The sequence below is a fragment of the Paramormyrops kingsleyae genome, chromosome 5 (genome assembly GCF_048594095.1).
Source record: "Paramormyrops kingsleyae isolate MSU_618 chromosome 5, PKINGS_0.4, whole genome shotgun sequence".
In the NCBI taxonomy this organism is placed as follows: domain Eukaryota; kingdom Metazoa; phylum Chordata; class Actinopteri; order Osteoglossiformes; family Mormyridae; genus Paramormyrops; species Paramormyrops kingsleyae.
This window is the reverse complement of record NC_132801.1, coordinates 20,914,878-20,932,651: the sequence shown is the minus strand read 5'-3', so window position 1 is coordinate 20,932,651 and position 17,774 is coordinate 20,914,878. Positions and strand designations below refer to the sequence as shown.

Sequence of the window (17,774 nt, the reverse complement as noted above, 5' to 3'; positions counted from 1 at the left end):
TGGGTCACTATCTGTCTGTCCTGGGAGGTCAGGGCAGTATCTGTCTGTCCTGGGAGGTCAGGGCAGTTCAGTGTAAGGGCTGACATTCTTTTTTTCTCTCCCCAGTTAATTCCTGCTGTCCCGTCATGTATACGCAGACTTTCCTTAACTCCCTTTTGTTTTGTATTCCATGTTCATACGCTGGAATGGAAGCTTTTAGTATTGTTCTTCCCTGCTAAGTGCTCTTCCAGTATGGGGTAATGAGTTATATGTGTTTGTACTTCTGATTTCTTTATTCAAAAGCATTTAAGGAAAAATACAAATATAAAGCTGGTTAAAAAAGGTCATTTTTAAATTTTGTAAATCCAAATGCTGTTCAAAAATAATCTCTCTGGATGTAAAAAAAAATATTTGTACAGTTCTTTGAAAGTTCTGAAAGAAAACACTCATCTTCATATTTTATTGAAATAATATCCATAAGGGTCTACAGTAAGTAAACTGTTGAATTCATTCTTATTTTCCACTTATTCTATCTTGTGTTTCCTCCTTTTACAAACCCAATGACAAATTATACTGAATGTGCAGACCAATGTGAAAACCAGCAACAAGACAACAGCAAGCAGGAAACTGATCACATCCAGGGAGTGAGAAACGTACCACGGCATCTTGTAGGATTTCCTGTGTAAGTGGGCAGCCACTTTGTGTCCCATGACAAATTCCATCCAGAAGTATGCATTGTCCAGGGGCATGAGTGGCTTGTCCCAGCGGAGCCTCGAAAGCCGCTGCATGTTTTTGCTGTATGACGGCTTATGGATCACCTCCTTTATGGCTTCCGGGAAGCTTTGGGCAGGAAGCCTAATCACATTCAGAACTTTGGCTGCCCCCCTGCCCCTCCAACCTCAAGAGGTTCTCAGATTGGTCAAAAAGCAGCGGTAAGCCTACAATTGGTACAACATGATACATTGCCTCATATATGCCATTCGTCCCACCGTGAGCTGTGAAGGCCTTGACGTTTGGGTGACCTTGGAGGTCATACTGAGCCATTCATTTTACCAGCAGGATGTTGTTCCCAATGTTTTGTGGCCGTTCTCTAAGGTGCCTCCAAATGACCTTTTGGGGGAGCTGGGCAAATGCATCAGCAATTTCAGATGTGCTGTCAATCGGTAAGGCCTTTATTAGACACTATGCTCACCAGAACTCTGTACGAAATCCTCCAGTTCTGATGGAAGGGGCTTTGATGGCTTGCACTGAAACCCACCGATATAGACACGTCCCCCTCACATTTCATAATTATTCGTTTGGACCCCCCCACACACATTTAACATAAAATATTAGTTTTATGCCAATGTGCCCCCCCCCCCCCCCCCCCCCCCACATTCAAAATGCTTCTGATGCCCCTGATGGGAACTCAGAGACAAAATCATGAGCCAGATATCTGCAGACTGCCAGAGGTGGTAGAAGTCTGTGTCTGGTCCAAAGTATGCAGCAGACAGTTCATTATAAGGGGGCAGAAATACGAACCTCTCCATAAGGACATTTTTGATGAAATGGAGGATGTTTTGGAGTCGCTGAGTGAAGATCATCTTGTCTGAAGCTGCATATCTGGAGGTGGGGACGTAGGAGACTGGAGATGGAGCAGCCACAGAGTGTGCCTCCCCACTGGTGAAAGGCTGTTGGGAGCTGCAGCTGGTGAACCACTAGGACTCCTCCAGGCAGGCCAGGATCCATGAGGAGCAGATCAGTAAAAGGAGATGATGGCCCTGAGAGATCCCTCTCCCCAATGGATGTCAAGCATGCGGTGGAGGAATGCCTCCAGGAAATCCTGCCTCCCATTGATGAGGGCTTCTGGGAGGTGAATTGTGATGGAGGTGTATTGGGGACACTTCTCCTTGATGTACCAGCTGGTGGAGCTCCTCACCACACTGATGTTGTGACCTCTGGCATGGAGCCCTTCGATCAGCAGTTTCATGTTAAGCCAGTAGCTACCATCCACTGGGAATACCAGAATATTTCCTGCTTGGGACCATGGCAGAGATAGAAGAGGAAAAATCACCAGGAACGCACAGCTGTTCACTTAAAGGCTCTTCCTCATTTTTCTCTACAAAGAGAATATATGAATGAAAACTTTCAGATGTTAAATATATTAAACATTACACAGCATGGTAGCACTGGATAGGCTTTCTAGTTATAAAGTCCAAGGATAGCAGAACAGTACATCTATTCTAGAAATTTTCATAAGACTTTAAGGATTGCTTAGCTCCTGTCTCAAAAAGTGTTCATGAATGTGCTTGAAAATAATTTGCAAATAAAAAACAATGCATTTGTAAGTCTACTTTGAAATGAGCTACACATGAGCATTAGTGCTCAGCTCCTTAGCTATTCAACTATTACTAATCATTTGACAATATTTTTGTAAATTTTAAAAAATCACATAATCAAATTCAGCGATGTATTAAAAAGATGTCTAATTCCTTTTTTACCATGTGTTTACTAAAACTTGCAAATGCACAATTATAACTAACTTCTGAGCATGCATACTAACCCATTGTTTTACATTTACAAGTGATTTACAAGTTGTTTTGGAAATACCAGGAAAAGATTATCAAATGATTAGCAACAGTTTATTAATTGTCCAGAAGTAGACCTTAAACTAAAATGTTACCATAACTTTACACTGGGAGACTGAAAAAGGCATCATTCTATTTGCTCTAGAATTAAATATAATCCTGTCAGCCTTTCTTGGATGATGAGGTTAAACGTTTTAGAGGGAAACAGCCAGTATTGTACTTTATCTCAGTGGACTCGAAAGAACACTTGCTCTTTATACCTGTTAAGATGTCTAGAGTATACAGACCTTCACTGAATGTAGGCCTACTTAATTCAGCACAGGTCAGTGCGATCTTAAGAAAACGTGGGAGAGATTAGGAAAAAAAACTGGGCAGCATATGTGAGCAAGACAAACCGCTCAACTGCACTGGCCCCTTGGTAAATCCTCTATCTCCATACCTTCCTGCCCACTGCTCAGGATACTCTTTCACAGAGAACATTATTACAGCATAAGATTCCTAAAGGCAGAGATCTGATGGTGGCATGAGAAAGAGAGGAGTATACTAGCGCAGTCGACCCTTCCGCATCAGGACTTTCTCCATCGTGTTTCTAATATATCGCAGGGGAGACATAAGATATTAAATGGAAATTTTGGGGGAGTTCTTGGGAGTTTTGTAAAAGCCGCATATGACACGAGAAGGCCGGTAAACGACATGAAAAGTGTAGTGACTCATAAATACATAAATAATGTACATACAATGCTGACCTGGAAGAATGGCAAGCGTGTTTACGGCAAGCTCTCACATGCTTATCTCATAGTTATCTTGCAGTGGTCTTTGTATCTTGTGTTTGTTGTACCCTTTCACTTCGCTTTGCCTACCAAGGGTACCAAAAATTTCTACGTGGTTTTTATGGATCACGGGGGAACGGGGGGGGGAGGGCGGCTGTACCTGTAACACCCATGATGTGGTAGGGTCAGCCCAGTATAAATATATTGCTTTTAAGGACGATTTTTACTGATAAACACACCAGCACACAATTTCAGTGAATTGTTTAAATAAATATTAAATATGGTATAAATATGAATAGGGTGGCATGGTGGTGTGGTGGTTAGCACTGTTGCCTTATACCTCTGGGACCTGCGTTTGAGTCTCCGCCTGGGTCACATGTGTGTGGAGTTTGCATGTCCTCCCCGTGTCGTCGTGGGGTTTCCTCTGGGTACTCCGGTTTCCCCCCCACAGTCCAAAAACATGCTGAGGCTGATTGGCATTGCTAAATTGCCCTTAGGTGTGCATGTGTGAGCGAGCATGCCCTGCGATGGGCTGGCCCCCCGTCCAGGGTTGCCTTGTGCCCGTTGCTTCCGGGATAGGCTCCAGACCCCCCGCGACCCAGTAGGATGAGCGGGTTGGACAACGGATGGATGGATAAATATGAATATACAAATTTTAAATATACGTTTAACAAAAAAATTCAAAATGCAGCAGCTTGAATTGTCACCAGAAGCAGGAAGTATAAACACATAACCCCTGTTCTTAGTTCCCTGCATTGGCTTCCTGTTAGGTTTAGAGCTGACATCAAAGTCCTCCTACTTACATATAAGGCACTAAGAGTCCAGCTCCTGTGAGAGTGGACAGTAAAGCATTCTGTTACAGGCCCTTATACTGTGGAATGGTTTACCGCTGTTTGGGATGCTGATTCGGTCTCAGTCTTTAAATCTTGGCTCATTGATGGGCTTTGTCTTGATCCGTAATCACAGCTTATATCTAGCTTTTAGCAAGCAAGTCCTCTCTTTTCTGTTTTCAGTAATGTTAGTGCCCGGGGGGGGGGGGCACCCAGGTGACCTTGGACCCCCAGAAGTTTTTTCCCCTCCTTTCTGGTTTCTGGTTCCTCTCCTCCGTTGTCATCTGGCCTTCTTTATTTAATTTCTTTCCTTCCGTTTTCTGTATTATTCTCTCTAATGATGTTTAATGTATCACAACACGTCCATGTAAAGCGCTTCCGGACGATTCTCTTGTGAAAGGCGCTATATAAAAATAAATTGAATTGAATTAACATACATTGGGGGAAATAAGTATTTGATACACTGCCGATGAAAATTACAGATCTCTCCATTCAGTTAAGCAGTGAGCAAATTCTAAACAAGTCAAAGAAAAATGATGCAAACCAGCCAAAATAATTTAAAGCTTACATGTTCAAGCTTACATCTTTTTACATTTATATTCAAGGACAGTTGAATTCACTACATTTCACTTTGTCTAATGAGCAAAACAATTACTTATGCCATTGTCTGTAATTGTCTAGGCTATATCCTTAAAAAAAACTAATTCCACTGTCATTTGTACTCCAGAACAGAACGTTTCTCATGATTAGCACTTGAGGAGAATCCTGAATTGGATCCAGATGATCTTCAAAAGGGCACATGTTGGTAATCTGCTTAACTTCCTCTCATTTTTAATGAATAGTTGCTTACATCTTTCTCAATCGCACTGTTGATCTGTCTGTGGAGTGGGTTATGCCTACTTTGGGAGGGAGTGGTTTGTGCTACTGATTAGTTTCACCTGCCCCGTGTTCCCCACAAGGTATAGATTTCTGTTGGACCACAATACAGGCCCAGTAGTCCACAAGCTCTGTTTCATTTTATGGCCACAAGAATGACTCATTTAATTTTTGTGTTGATAGCTTGTGTTCTGTTGACCCCTTTCCTGCGAAGACCCTCCTGTTCCTGAAAAGGAAACTCCAGGAAACCCCACATGTTGACTGTGGTCGGGTTGGTGAACAGAGCCATTTATCAATTTAACAGATTAGCTAGCTGGGGCAAAAGTGAAAGACATTTATTTCGGTGTCAGCAGTGGGGAAACAGAAACAGAAGAAACACATTGGGCAATGAGGTCTGGATGTGCCAGGGAGGAAAAGAGAAGCTTTAACAAAGAAAAATTTGTACAGTATTAGTATAGTGCAGGGTTATTCAAATCACGGTCCTCGAGGTCCGAGCACTGCTGGTTTTCCAGCCTTTCTTTATCTGTGAGCCAGGTGTGACCAATCTGACCAATCAGAATAATTATTAAACTAACTACCTGGCAGAACTGAAAACAAGGCCTGGATTTGGAATCGAGGTCCAGATTTGAAGAACCCTGGTATAGTGCATTAGTATAGTTCCCTGACTTGCCCTCCCAGGATGAAAGGATAGAGAGCAGCCCCATCTCTCACACCACTCTTCCGAATGTCAAATCCATCTATCTTCAGAAAACAGTGCAAGGTTGTGGTGAGCATGCAGCCTATCCCCAGAAGCCCAGGACACAGGACACTCCTGAAAGAATGTGAGTCAGTCACAGGGCACATCCTCACACATGATGGGCAATTTAATGAGACACAAAGTCACTTGAACCACATGTTTTTGGGCTGCAGGACCCCGGGAAAACCCATGCGAACACTGGGACAACATGCAAAACTCCAAACACGCTTTGCTAGAGCACTTCAAAATGACATTCATGAGAACCTTCCAGAAAGCTGTATCTCAGCACTGTATGTACAGTGTATATCTTATGACTCTTATGACTCATTGACAGAAATTCCAGAGTTATGTCCTGAATCGAACCAAAACTGTTCTGTAGTGATAAATGTACATTCATACTAACTGTAACATAAATGTATTTGGCCATGTATAATATAATTACCAGATTAAAAAGGCACACAATAGTGTATTTAGCTTGCCTCAGGTCTTTCACATGACTGATAAACAAAATGTATTTGTGTTCTTTGCCAAACAAACTAAGGCCATCTCGAAGAGGCTCTCTAAAGGCATCGATTTCATTTTGACCACAGATGCTACAGATACAGTATACTCTGAATATCTTAGCTTCTTGAAAAGTCAACCAAATGAAATGGGTGAGAGTACACAAGTTGTTGTCCATCAGCCGTCTTCCTTCCTACAGAAAAATAATACTAACGAACTATTTCAGTCTGGTTTCAGACCAACCCGTAGCACAGACTCAGCCCTAGTAAAAGTAATAAATTAATGACTTCTGATCATGGCTGTATATCTTTGATGGTGTTACTTGATCTCACTGCAACATTCGATCCTGTGGACCATAATATTCTCATGGACCGGCTCGAATCTGAGGTTAGCATTAAGGGAGCAACTCCCTCTTGGTTCTGCTCCTATTTAATGGATAATTATCAGTTTGTTCATGTGAATACTGAATCTTCTATGCCCCCTAAAGTGAAATGTGGTGTCCCACAGGGATCAGTGCTGGGACTGCTACTCTTCACTTTACATAGGCTTTATACACTCACCTAAAGGATTATTAGGAACACCATACTAATACGGTGTTTGACCCCCTTTCGCCTTCAGAACTGCCTTAATTCTATGTGGCATTGATTCAACAAGGTGCTGAAAGCATTCTTTAGAAATGTTGGCCCATATTGATAGGATAGCATCTTGCAGTTGATGGAGATTTGTGGGATGTACATCCAGGGCACGAAGCTCCCGTTCCACCACATCCCAAAGATGCTCTATTTTGGTTGAGATCTGGTGACTGTGGGGGCCATTTTCGTACAGTGAACTCATTGTCATGTTCAAGAAACCAATTTGAAATGATTCGAGCTTTGTGACATGGTGCATTATCCTGCTGGAAGTAGCCATCAGAGGATGGGTACATGGTGGTCATAAAGGGATGGACATGGTCAGAAACAATGCTCAGGTAGGCCGTGGCATTTAAACGATGCCCAATTGGCACTAAGGGGCCTAAAGTGTGCCAAGAAAACATCCCCCACACCATTACACCACCACCGCCCGCCTGCACAGTGGTAACAAGGCATGATGGATCCATGTTCTCATTCTGTTTACGCCAAATTCTGAATCTACCATTTGAATGTCTCAACAGAAATCGAGACTCATCAGACCAGGCAACATTTTTCCAGTCTTCAACTGTCCAATTTTGGTGAGCTCGTGCAAATTGTAGCCTCTTTTTCCTATTTGTAGTGGAGATGAGTGGTACCCGGTGGGGTCTTCTGCTGTTGTAGCCCATCCGCCTCAAGGTTGTGCGTGTTGTGGCTTCACAAATGCTTTGCTGCATACCTCGGTTGTAACGAGTGGTTATTTCAGTCAAAGTTGCTCTTCTATCAGCTTGAATCAGTCGGGCCATTCTCCTCTGACCTCTAGCATCAACAAGGCATTTTCGCCCACAGGACTACCGCATACTGGATGTTTTTCCCATTGCACACCATTCTTTGTAAACCCTAGAAATGGTTGTGCGTGAAAATCCCAGTAACTGAGCAGATTGTGAAATACTCAGACCGGCCCGTCTGGCACCAACAACCATGCCACGCTCAAAATTGCTTAAATCACCTTTCTTTCCCATTCTGACATTCAGTTTGGAGTTCAGGAGATTGTCTTGACCAGGACCACACCCCTAAATGCATTGAAGCAACTGCCATGTGATTGGTTGATTAGATAATTGCATTAATGAGAAATTGAACAGGTGTTCCTAATAATCCTTTAGGTGAGTGTATATGTTACCACTTAGTACTTTCCATTGTCATGCTGATGAGACACAGATTTATAAATTAAATCAATAGATTTAAATCATCACAAGGTTAATTATAAAAACTAAGAATATTTAGAGCTTTTGAATAAAAAATATATATTTTCAAACTGATGGCATTAGGTGAGGTCCAGCTGATATAGGACAAACGGACATAAAATATCAGGTTAGGTTGTTTCAGTTTTATATTTTTATATGTATTCTATGTATTTTTGTAATTACTGGTGCACTGGATGTGTAATGTAATGCATTTAAATTTTGAGGTTTCTTATTTTCTTCTATTAATTTGTTTTTATATATGTCTTTTATGTAAGGTAGAGAACAAGAGCATTTCAAGAGTATTTCATTGTATAATACATATGACAATGTATTTAACTTACTTTTCTAAAGAGGAACTGCTTATAAATAGAACAAAACATGAATTTCTGTTTCCTGTATTATGAAATTGCAGAATGTGCTGCCAAACCATCCTTTTGAAAATATACTTTGGTCCAACTGGACTGAAACCTTCATGATTTTATACACATACTGTAAAATGGATAAGGAAAATAAATAAGAAGCAGAACTTCAGAGCATGTTCTGCTATAACCTGTCAGTTGTAAAAGGCATAATCAACTATAATAATGTAATATTTTCCCATCATAAAGAACATATTATGGGTGGTAAGTAGTTTATGAATATTTCAATATTTTAATACCAACGGTTTATTTCATACATAATAAAAACTAAATAATACAATACAGTAGCAACTGAACCAAGCTAAACAAACCAAAACCAAACTAATTGTAGCCATATTTTGGGAAACATGTCTAATGCAATACAACATATGACCCTGCACTGGCATGGTGTTTAGTGACATTTATGAAAAGTTGTGGATCTGCTGACTTTATTTTGCACTTCTTCTCCATATTAAGTGCTCTTGATACTATTTCTGTATAGGCATTGTCCAGCTTCTATATAGTCAGTTTAATGTTATCTTTCAAAGACGTGAATATCACCAACACACAATTAATGAAGGAGAATGGGAAGTTTGTCAGATACATACATCTGGAAAGTAGAATGCTATTACAACATTTAAAAAGGGGAGCTTACGCACCCATGCACAGTGCAACCTTTTAAAAAGCAGTAATTAAGCAAAGTTAAGCACAGGGACAAGTGGTAAAGAGGTGCAAGGAGGACACTGCATAGCACTGCATAGACTGTGCTACCCAGTGAACTTTTCTCTCTATAGTTGTTCTTTCTGGGACTCTGTTCCTGGTACTTGTCACATGGTGCTCCTCATGTGTGGTTGACGTGGAGGAGTTTTCCATGCACCCCTGCTTCTTTTACAGTGCTTCTCCTTTCAAAGGACTTCCTGGAATTACCATCTGCCAGCGTTACTTGATTCAGTACTGATTCACCATCCGGTACAACAATCCCTTCACAGGCCATGGTTGGCTGCCTATGTCTTCTCGATGCCGGCTGGCAAAAGGCCACAAAAAGAGTGGCAATTTGAACCACAAGTATGTACTGCACAGGCCAAATTTCAACTACAGTAGGTGGTGAGTGGCTCTGTGGGTTAGGACTTCTACCAGTGACTGGAAGCTTTCCAGTTCTAATTCCACTGGTCAACAGGGAGATTCTACTGATGGACCCAGCTCCCTCAATTGTTTAACACTTTGAAATACATGGAAAGGCCACGTGTTCCTGTGGTAATACATGCTTCAATCAAAGTAGAAATTATGGTTTTGCATGAAAGACCGGTTTTTGCATGAAAGACTATAATTCTTATTTTATAAGAACAGTGGCTGCTGTTACATCTAAAGACCAGAACAAACAATATTAATCTAGAAACAAATTTTTAAAAAAGCAAATTTGGAGTATGTCACATTGTGGCCAGGGAGACTGGGGGGGGGGGGGTGTTCCACAAAGCAGAATTTCTCAGTTAGCTGGGTTAACTTAACCTTGTTACCGTCTTAGGGTCGGCACCGACCCGTTTGTAAGTTTACAATGCATAAAAGCACCACATAAATTTGTGTACTGCATCATCTTGTGTCCATGTCCCTGCACCAATTCCCAATTAAATCCCGTGCTACCAAATTGTTCCTCTCCTGCTTCCCTGTTCCATGCACCCAGCCTCGTCACAACAGAATGACAGACCTCGAAAAGAAGATGCCTCGAATCGGTGATGAGAAGGCATCCAACCTCACAGAAGAGGAGTACCTCGTACTTACTTACCACATGATTTACTTAGATTTCCAGAAAGCCTTTGATGTTGTCCCCCACAAACGGCTCTTGTTAAAGCTTAAAGCTGCAGGAATTTTAGGAACTGTGGCAGCTTGGATCAAAAACTGGCTAACTGATAGGAAGCAGCGAGTAGTTATTAGAGGCACTATGTCACAGTGGGCCTCCGTTTATAGTGGGGTACCGCAGGGTTCAATTTTAGGACCACTATTGTTCCTAATTTACATTAATGATATTGACACGAATACATACAGTAAACTGGTTAAATTTGCAGACGACACTAAGGTGGGCGGGGTAGCAGATACTAATCAAGCAGCAGAGAGGCTTCAACGGGATCTGGATTTAATTAGCGAATGGGCTGATACTTGGCAGATGAAATTTAACACAGATAAATGTAAGGTAATCCATGCAGGGAGCAGAAATATACAGTACAGATATTTTATGGGTTCCACTGAAATAAAGGTAGCTGATTACGAGAAAGATCTCGGTATGTATGTTGATGCTTCCATGTCCCACTCTCGCCAATGTGGGGAAGCAATAAAAAAGGCGAACAGAATGTTGGGTTATATCTCTAGATGTGTGGAGTTTAAGTCAAGGGAGGTGATGTTACACTTATATAATTCCTTGGTAAGACCCCACCTAGAATACTGTGTGCAGGTTTGGTCACCATACCTCAAGAAGGACATTGCTGCCTTAGAAAAGGTGCAACGAAGAGCTACGAGAATGATTCCTGGTCTTAGAGGAATGTCTTACGAGGAGAGGTTAGCGGAACTGAATCTGTTCAGCCTTGAGCAAAGGAGACTAAGGGGGGATATGATTCAGGTCTATAAGATTCTAACGGGTCTGGATGCTGTTCAGCCAAATGACTATTTCAATATTAGTCTAAATACTAGAACTCGTGGCCATAAGTGGAAATTAGCGGGAGAACATTTTAAAACAAATTTGAGGAAGCACTTCTTTACACAGCGTGTAGTCAGAGTATGGAATAGTCTTCCTGCTATTGTAGTGGAAGCTAAAACCATGGGTTCCTTTAAATCAGAGCTAGATAAGATTTTAACAACTCTGAGATATTAGCTAAGTTCTCCCCAAACGAGCTTGATGGGCCGAATGGCCTCCTCTCGTTTGTAAATTTCTTATGTTCTTATGTTCTTATATTGGATATGGCAGTCCGAGATCCAAGAGGATCCTGAGGCTTGGGCTTTAGCCAACCGGAGCAGAGACATTTTAGAAGAAATGTCCCTGCCCGGAGACACACACCTGGCAGACGACGTGAGCACCCGTGATTCCTGCTCCTGTCCCTCCAGCTCCAGTCCCCCCGGTTCCTGAACCTGCTCCCGCACCACATGATCCCAGTCCCTGTCCCCGAGGAGGTCCTGGACTGCCCGACCACCGCTTCTTTCCCCTTGGGGGACGAGGAGCTCGAATGGGACCCCTCGGGGATTTCCCTGATGGCCCCACTGGACCCCTCTGGGGGAGTGACTCCTCCACCACCACCACAGCAGAGCAAATCTCGGAAAGAGAGGGGACACCTGCGCCAGGGTCGGGTCCCCCCCGCCTTGCCCCCTGGCTCGCCTTTCGTTCCTCCTGGCTCCTATTTGACGATCGCCTGCGGGTCTTCCGGCTCCGGCTCAGTGGTCGCCTGCAGTCCCCCTGGCTTCGGCTCAGGGGTTGCCTTCGGTCCCACTTGTAGCGCCTTGCCGGCCGACTACGGTCCCGCCTCCGCCGCCTTGTCGGTCGCCTGTGGGTTTCCCTGCTCTGACTTGTTGGTCGTCTACACCATTGCCAGCTGTGCCGGTGCCTTCACCTGTGACAGCTTCTGCCCCCTCCTCCCCTCCGCTAGTCTCCCCTTCATCTCCCTCCTCGCCTCCTTCGCCAGTCCCGCTGCCTTCCTCCTTGCCCCCTCCGACGTTCCCTCCTGCTCCCTCCTTGCACTTGCCAAGGGTCCCTCTGGCTCCGGCCTCACAGTCGCCTGCTGCCCCTATGGCTTCCGCCTCTTGCTCGCTGGGGTTCCCTCAGACTCCCCGTTTTCTCCCATCCTTTGCCTTCCTGCCTCCTATGTCTGCTTCTCATCCCTCTGTTCCTCCTGTGTTCACACCTGGTCCCGTTGGTGTTCCCCCTGTGTCTCCTTGCTTAGTGCCCCTGTGCCTGTTTGCCTTCCCTGTGGTTTGTCAGTGGTGGTCTAGCTTGTTGTCCCTGTGCCTGTCCTGTGTGTCTGTCCTGTTCCCGATGTCCCATTAATGGTCTTGTTCTGTTTTCCAGGTCTCCTGTCCCCGGTCTCATCCGTTGCTCCCCTTGGGTGCACCTTGGGGGGTTCTGTCATGCCCTTCTTATCTGATCCTCCTGTGTGCCACGCCCCCTCGTTAACCTCATGTGGAATCCCTGCATGCACCCAGCCTGGTCACGACATGAGGTTTATTTTACCTTAATTTTTTTTTTGAAAACAAGAGGTATGCTGTCAAAAGAAAGGTCCAGAAAGCCACACCAAAATATTACAACCAATTCATGGATAAGGAAGTCTAACAAGGTAACCAAGACGTAAGAACCAAATTGGATGATAAATAAATCTATATCGTTCCATTATAAACCTAAAATTAGCTACATCAAAAGCAGTGAGGTAGTTTGCAACCTAGTGCAGACTAGACTCGAATTTAAAATCTCACGCCAGCCAGCTGACCAAAGTAGGCTACCCTGGTAATGGGTTTACTGAGTGACACAATACAATTGAGGGATCACAGAGAACACTAACAGCTCATCACCTACACCAGCAACCATGACACTGACCACTATCACATGCAACTAACTGCTTAATTTATGCTGGAGCTTGCCGAAGCTCAAACCCAAGACCTCTGGCTCAGAGCAGTCTGCTCTCTGCCACCTCAAACACTATATACCCAAAATCCTTTGGAATAAATGCACTTTGAACAAAAATGTATATTTATATGGAAAATCCACACCACACTTTTTGACCACTAAAATATATGAGGTTACATGCCATGTTGTTACAGCAAAATTATTAAATGTCAAAAAAATATTTTGGCAAAGCAACAAAGCCATTGAAACCCAAGCACAGCAGAAATGAACCAAAAAACTTAAGGAAGAGCAAGCAGAGGCAGTGACAAAAGGAGCAGCATTTGTGGATGCTAATGATAATGAGAAAAAGCAGAGACGGCAAGGACAGGAGTAGCGTTTGTGGATGCTAATGAGAACAAGCACAGACAGTGAGGAGAGGAGCAGGGTTTGTGGATGCTAATGCTGATGAAAAGGACCACAAAATGTAATAAGAAAAGTGCAACACAGATGAAAAAATTCAGTAAAAAATATTGCATTGTTACATGCTTAATTAACAGGACATTATTGTTGTTAAAGAGTAATTTTTGTGTATGATGTCATCATGATCTTCATGAGCTCTGGCACCTCATCATTTACAAATTAAGCACCGCTCAACTCACCAGCCAGGGCCGACACCAGGGATACGCAACCCCGATACTGGAGTGTCAGTATCCAGCAGGTTTTCCTTCCCACCTGGTCTCTGATGAACCACACCTGATGTCAGGCAGATAGTAATTCATCAGGTAGGATAGAAAATCTGCTGGATACCTGCAGCTCAGGATCAGGGTTGCCAACCGCTGCCTTACACCTTCACATATAGAAGGTAAGACACAGGTGGAGCTCCCAAGGGCAATCAGAGCAGGATAATTGGTAGTTATGAAGCACACTGGGGTAAGCCTGAAAATGTGACATGCGGCGTTACACTAAGGGAGGGAATAAAAAAAGTATGTCACTATTTTCGGAGATAAGCGAAGCAACATTGCCTGAGTTGTTTAAACAGCCCCAAACTTCAGGCATCGCCCAACTCAGCTGTCTCTGCCAAAGAATAAAGGCAGTCATTCATGTGTAGTAAAATTCTCATTCATGTGGATACATTCCCAAACCGCATCTCATCTGTCTAAGAAATAAACTAATTCAATTATGTGCCTGCCAGGCAAGTTAATGCGAAGCAGATGAAGATGTACTACTAGAGTAGAGAGGGAAAGGGAAAAAGTATGCTTTCAGATACATGACAATTTCTTTTTTAGCTAGTTGAAGCCCCGTCAACCAGTCTGTCTTGTTTACCTCAGACAATGTTACAGTCCAGCATCTTGATGTTCGGGTGCTGTTATGGAAGATAATTCTGTCTCTATTTCAGCATACAATATAGAAAGTTGTCCTGCTTGCTTAAAATAGAGGACAGAGGATTTGTCCATAGGTATGAATGGTGTGTGTGACCAGTTCGGTCAGAAAAAAGTGCCAATATGTACCTCTCAGGGTACAATTTCTTGTCACTGGGGTTGTACCCTCAAGGGTCTGCCAATTGTACCCTAACTGTAGGAAAGTATACCTTTTAAGGTAAAGTAAAGGACTCTGAGGAACATTTTTGTACCATTGGGGATACATTAATATTGCTTGTACCTTGGAGAACAGCACTGCACCTGGGCTGTACCCTTTTTTCTGACAGTGTGTGATACGTTGGCACCACATCATGGGCTTTTCCCTGCCTTGCACATGTAGCTTCCAGGATAGAACCGTGCAGTGGGCAAGTGGATTTGAAAAATGGCAGGATGGATCAGTTTTAAAGCGGTATGTGTGTGCCTGACATTTAAAACCAGTCTCCCTAAAAATGAATTTATTATTAATAAAGTGGTACCTCGGGTCTCGAACTTAATCCATTCCGGACTCCGGATTGAATCGTAAAAAGTTTGAGTTCTGATCGAATTTTTCCCATAAGAAATAATGCAAAACCAATTAATTGGTTCCCGGCCCCCCAAAATTACACCTAAATATGTTTTTTTTTTTTTAGCATTTAAACACAAAATGATCAGGATAAAACAAGAAGAGCATTTTTTTCTTAATGGCTTCCAAAACGATACCCCTGTCCTGCCCCGATCGTCTGCTCCTTCCGTGTGCTACGCCCCCTCGTTAACCTCATGTGGGATCCCCATGTGATCAGCTGTTTCTGGTTGTTGTCATTAGTCCTCTGTATTAAGTCCGCGTTTCAGTTTGTTTCCCCAGTCCAGTCATTGGGTGCGTTCGACTTGCTTACAGCGCTGGCTTAAAGCAAGGCATTCTGATCCTGACGCAATGCATTATGGTTAGATGCATTGAGACCTCTCACCCGGCTGCACAAACTGGAACTGCCTCCGTGACGACACATCTTATTGGCTTATTGGCTGAAGAGTTTAGTTACATGCATGACGTTTGTATCCCAGGCAGTTCCGATGCGTAATCTGCTATTTCTCCCGAATATCACGTAAAGAACTGGTTTTCAGTTAATTTACCTGGTAAAATAAAGTTTAAATAAATGACATAAATGCTCTAATAGTACACGTAAGTTAGTGGTTTATTTATTGTTAGTTACTGTAATGTTGTGCTGCTTTATTTGGTTAATCGTCCAGTCTGTGAAGAAGGCATTCAAGTAAGAAATGCATTGTAGTATGACTCATTTCCTGGCGCGTACAATTTATATTAGGTCAGCGTTCACGGTTCGACTTCTGATATTCAGATCAAGTTCTAGGTCAAACTGGTTTATTCGACTTTCAAGAAATTCGAGTTCTAGTGAGTTCGAGAATCGAGGTACCACTGTATTATTTAATCATAATATATTCCACAGTATCTGTTTATGACCTGGATGACCATTCACGTCAGTATTAGCATTTCTACCAAAACATTCAAAACCCATCCTTATATGTATGATCGGCGTACGTGTGAAAAAATGTACTATTTATCTTAAAAATCACATCTCCTTCTCCTCAGGCACTAACTTTACTTTTACATTTAAAAAAAATATATTTTGAATGGTGGCAATGTACATGAAAAAGGAATCACTGTAAATGTCAATGTTGAGATTTTTCTGCTTCATAGTTGTTCTTGTTTCCAATTACATGAATAATAATTTTACCTGAGAAATACATGCATTATATGAATATATTTGGTAAGACTGTGATACAAACAAAAACTAACTAAAATCTGTTATTTGTGTTCCTTATTTTGGTCAGTTTCTTGTCTGGACACTGCATATAAATTGATGCTGGAATTCAGGAATGTTTTAAACTGTATAAGTTATACTTTTTATTATTACCATATTGAATATTATATGGCTTCTAAATTTTCTCAAAATTTCCGAGTTCTACCAGAATTCCTAGGTATACCAAGATTGACAATTAAAATCAAATTCTGGCTTGATCATTTATGGGGCCAAAGAAAATCCTTCCACACGGGTTTTTAAATGTATATGTTATTTTCTGCTACTTCCGAGCTAACATCTACTGATTGCAAGATGATTGGATGAAAATTAACTCATCGATGAGGTCATTGACATTTGTCTTCTAGCTGGCATATTGCAAAGCAGATGGCAACGTGCTGCCCCTTTCCCCCATCAGAGTGTGGTGGATAGCCAGGCTGTGCCACCTGGATTACACCAGGGCGAGCTACACCCATGGTCACCTAAACCCTCAGGTATAAGTCAACATTTACCCTCACCAATGTGGTCCCACAGAAGGTGAAGGCCAATGATGGATCCTGGGCAGCACTAGAGAAGTGGGTAAGCCACCTAAGCACAAACTGTGAGGGTGAAGCCCACATTGTTATGGGTGCTGTTCCACACCGAGAAGAGAAGTGGCTAATGGGGCATCGCATCGGCTTTCCTGAGAGCCTATGGTCGGCTTACAGCTGCCTCAACTACATCAAGAACCTGCCTGGCATTTTGGCACCTTTCCCACCTTTGCTGCCACTGGCCACAATGATCCAAACAGCACAGAGGAAACTGTTCCTATAAACAGGAGCAAACAGAAAATGATGTGAAGCCATGATGTACAACCTGTGCCTTGGCAAGGCCTGGACATGTATCTCGAGGAAAGACTTTGGTCATGCCTTCAGTTTGTTCTGCATCCAGTGCTCTGCATCTTGATGATGAATGATGATATCACTCTGTAGGTATTCCTGAACTGTATGGCAGCACAGTCTTTTCTGATTGTACAAATTCATCATTAATACTATATTTTAACTGACCAGAAGAAACAAAAATTGGAATATGAATGGAAATGCTGTTTAACTGCGACTTTGTTGAGGTAGATTTTTAAAACTGTTACTACAGAACCTAATGATACATAACAGCAGTGTGCAAACATGAAGACAGTATATATCATTATCGGTATGTATGCGTGTCTTTGGATTCCTGTATAGAAAATACACTAAACCTTTGGTCTCACTATCTCACTATCTGTTCCAGGTCTCTTCCTGAGAGACCTTGAAGAGTAACTTTTGGAGACCACCTAGTACCAACAAGTTACAAAATCCTATTGAAAGCAAATATTTTCTTTCAAAATAAACCAAAAGAGGACTATCTTCAACAACAGTAACATTTATCTTTAACATTCTAAACACGATTTGCTCCAGAGTTTGGATCCTGTTTATCAGAGCAGTGTAGGGTGGTTTGGACAAATTTAT

General features: G+C 42.5%; 1 pseudogene; it reads right to left on the bottom strand.

Moving 5' to 3' along the window:
- Positions 1–503: 503 nt before the first annotated feature.
- On the bottom strand, positions 504–3,026 carry LOC111842524 (UDP-glucuronosyltransferase 1A1-like; annotated as a pseudogene).
- Positions 3,027–17,774: the final 14,748 nt, after the last annotated feature.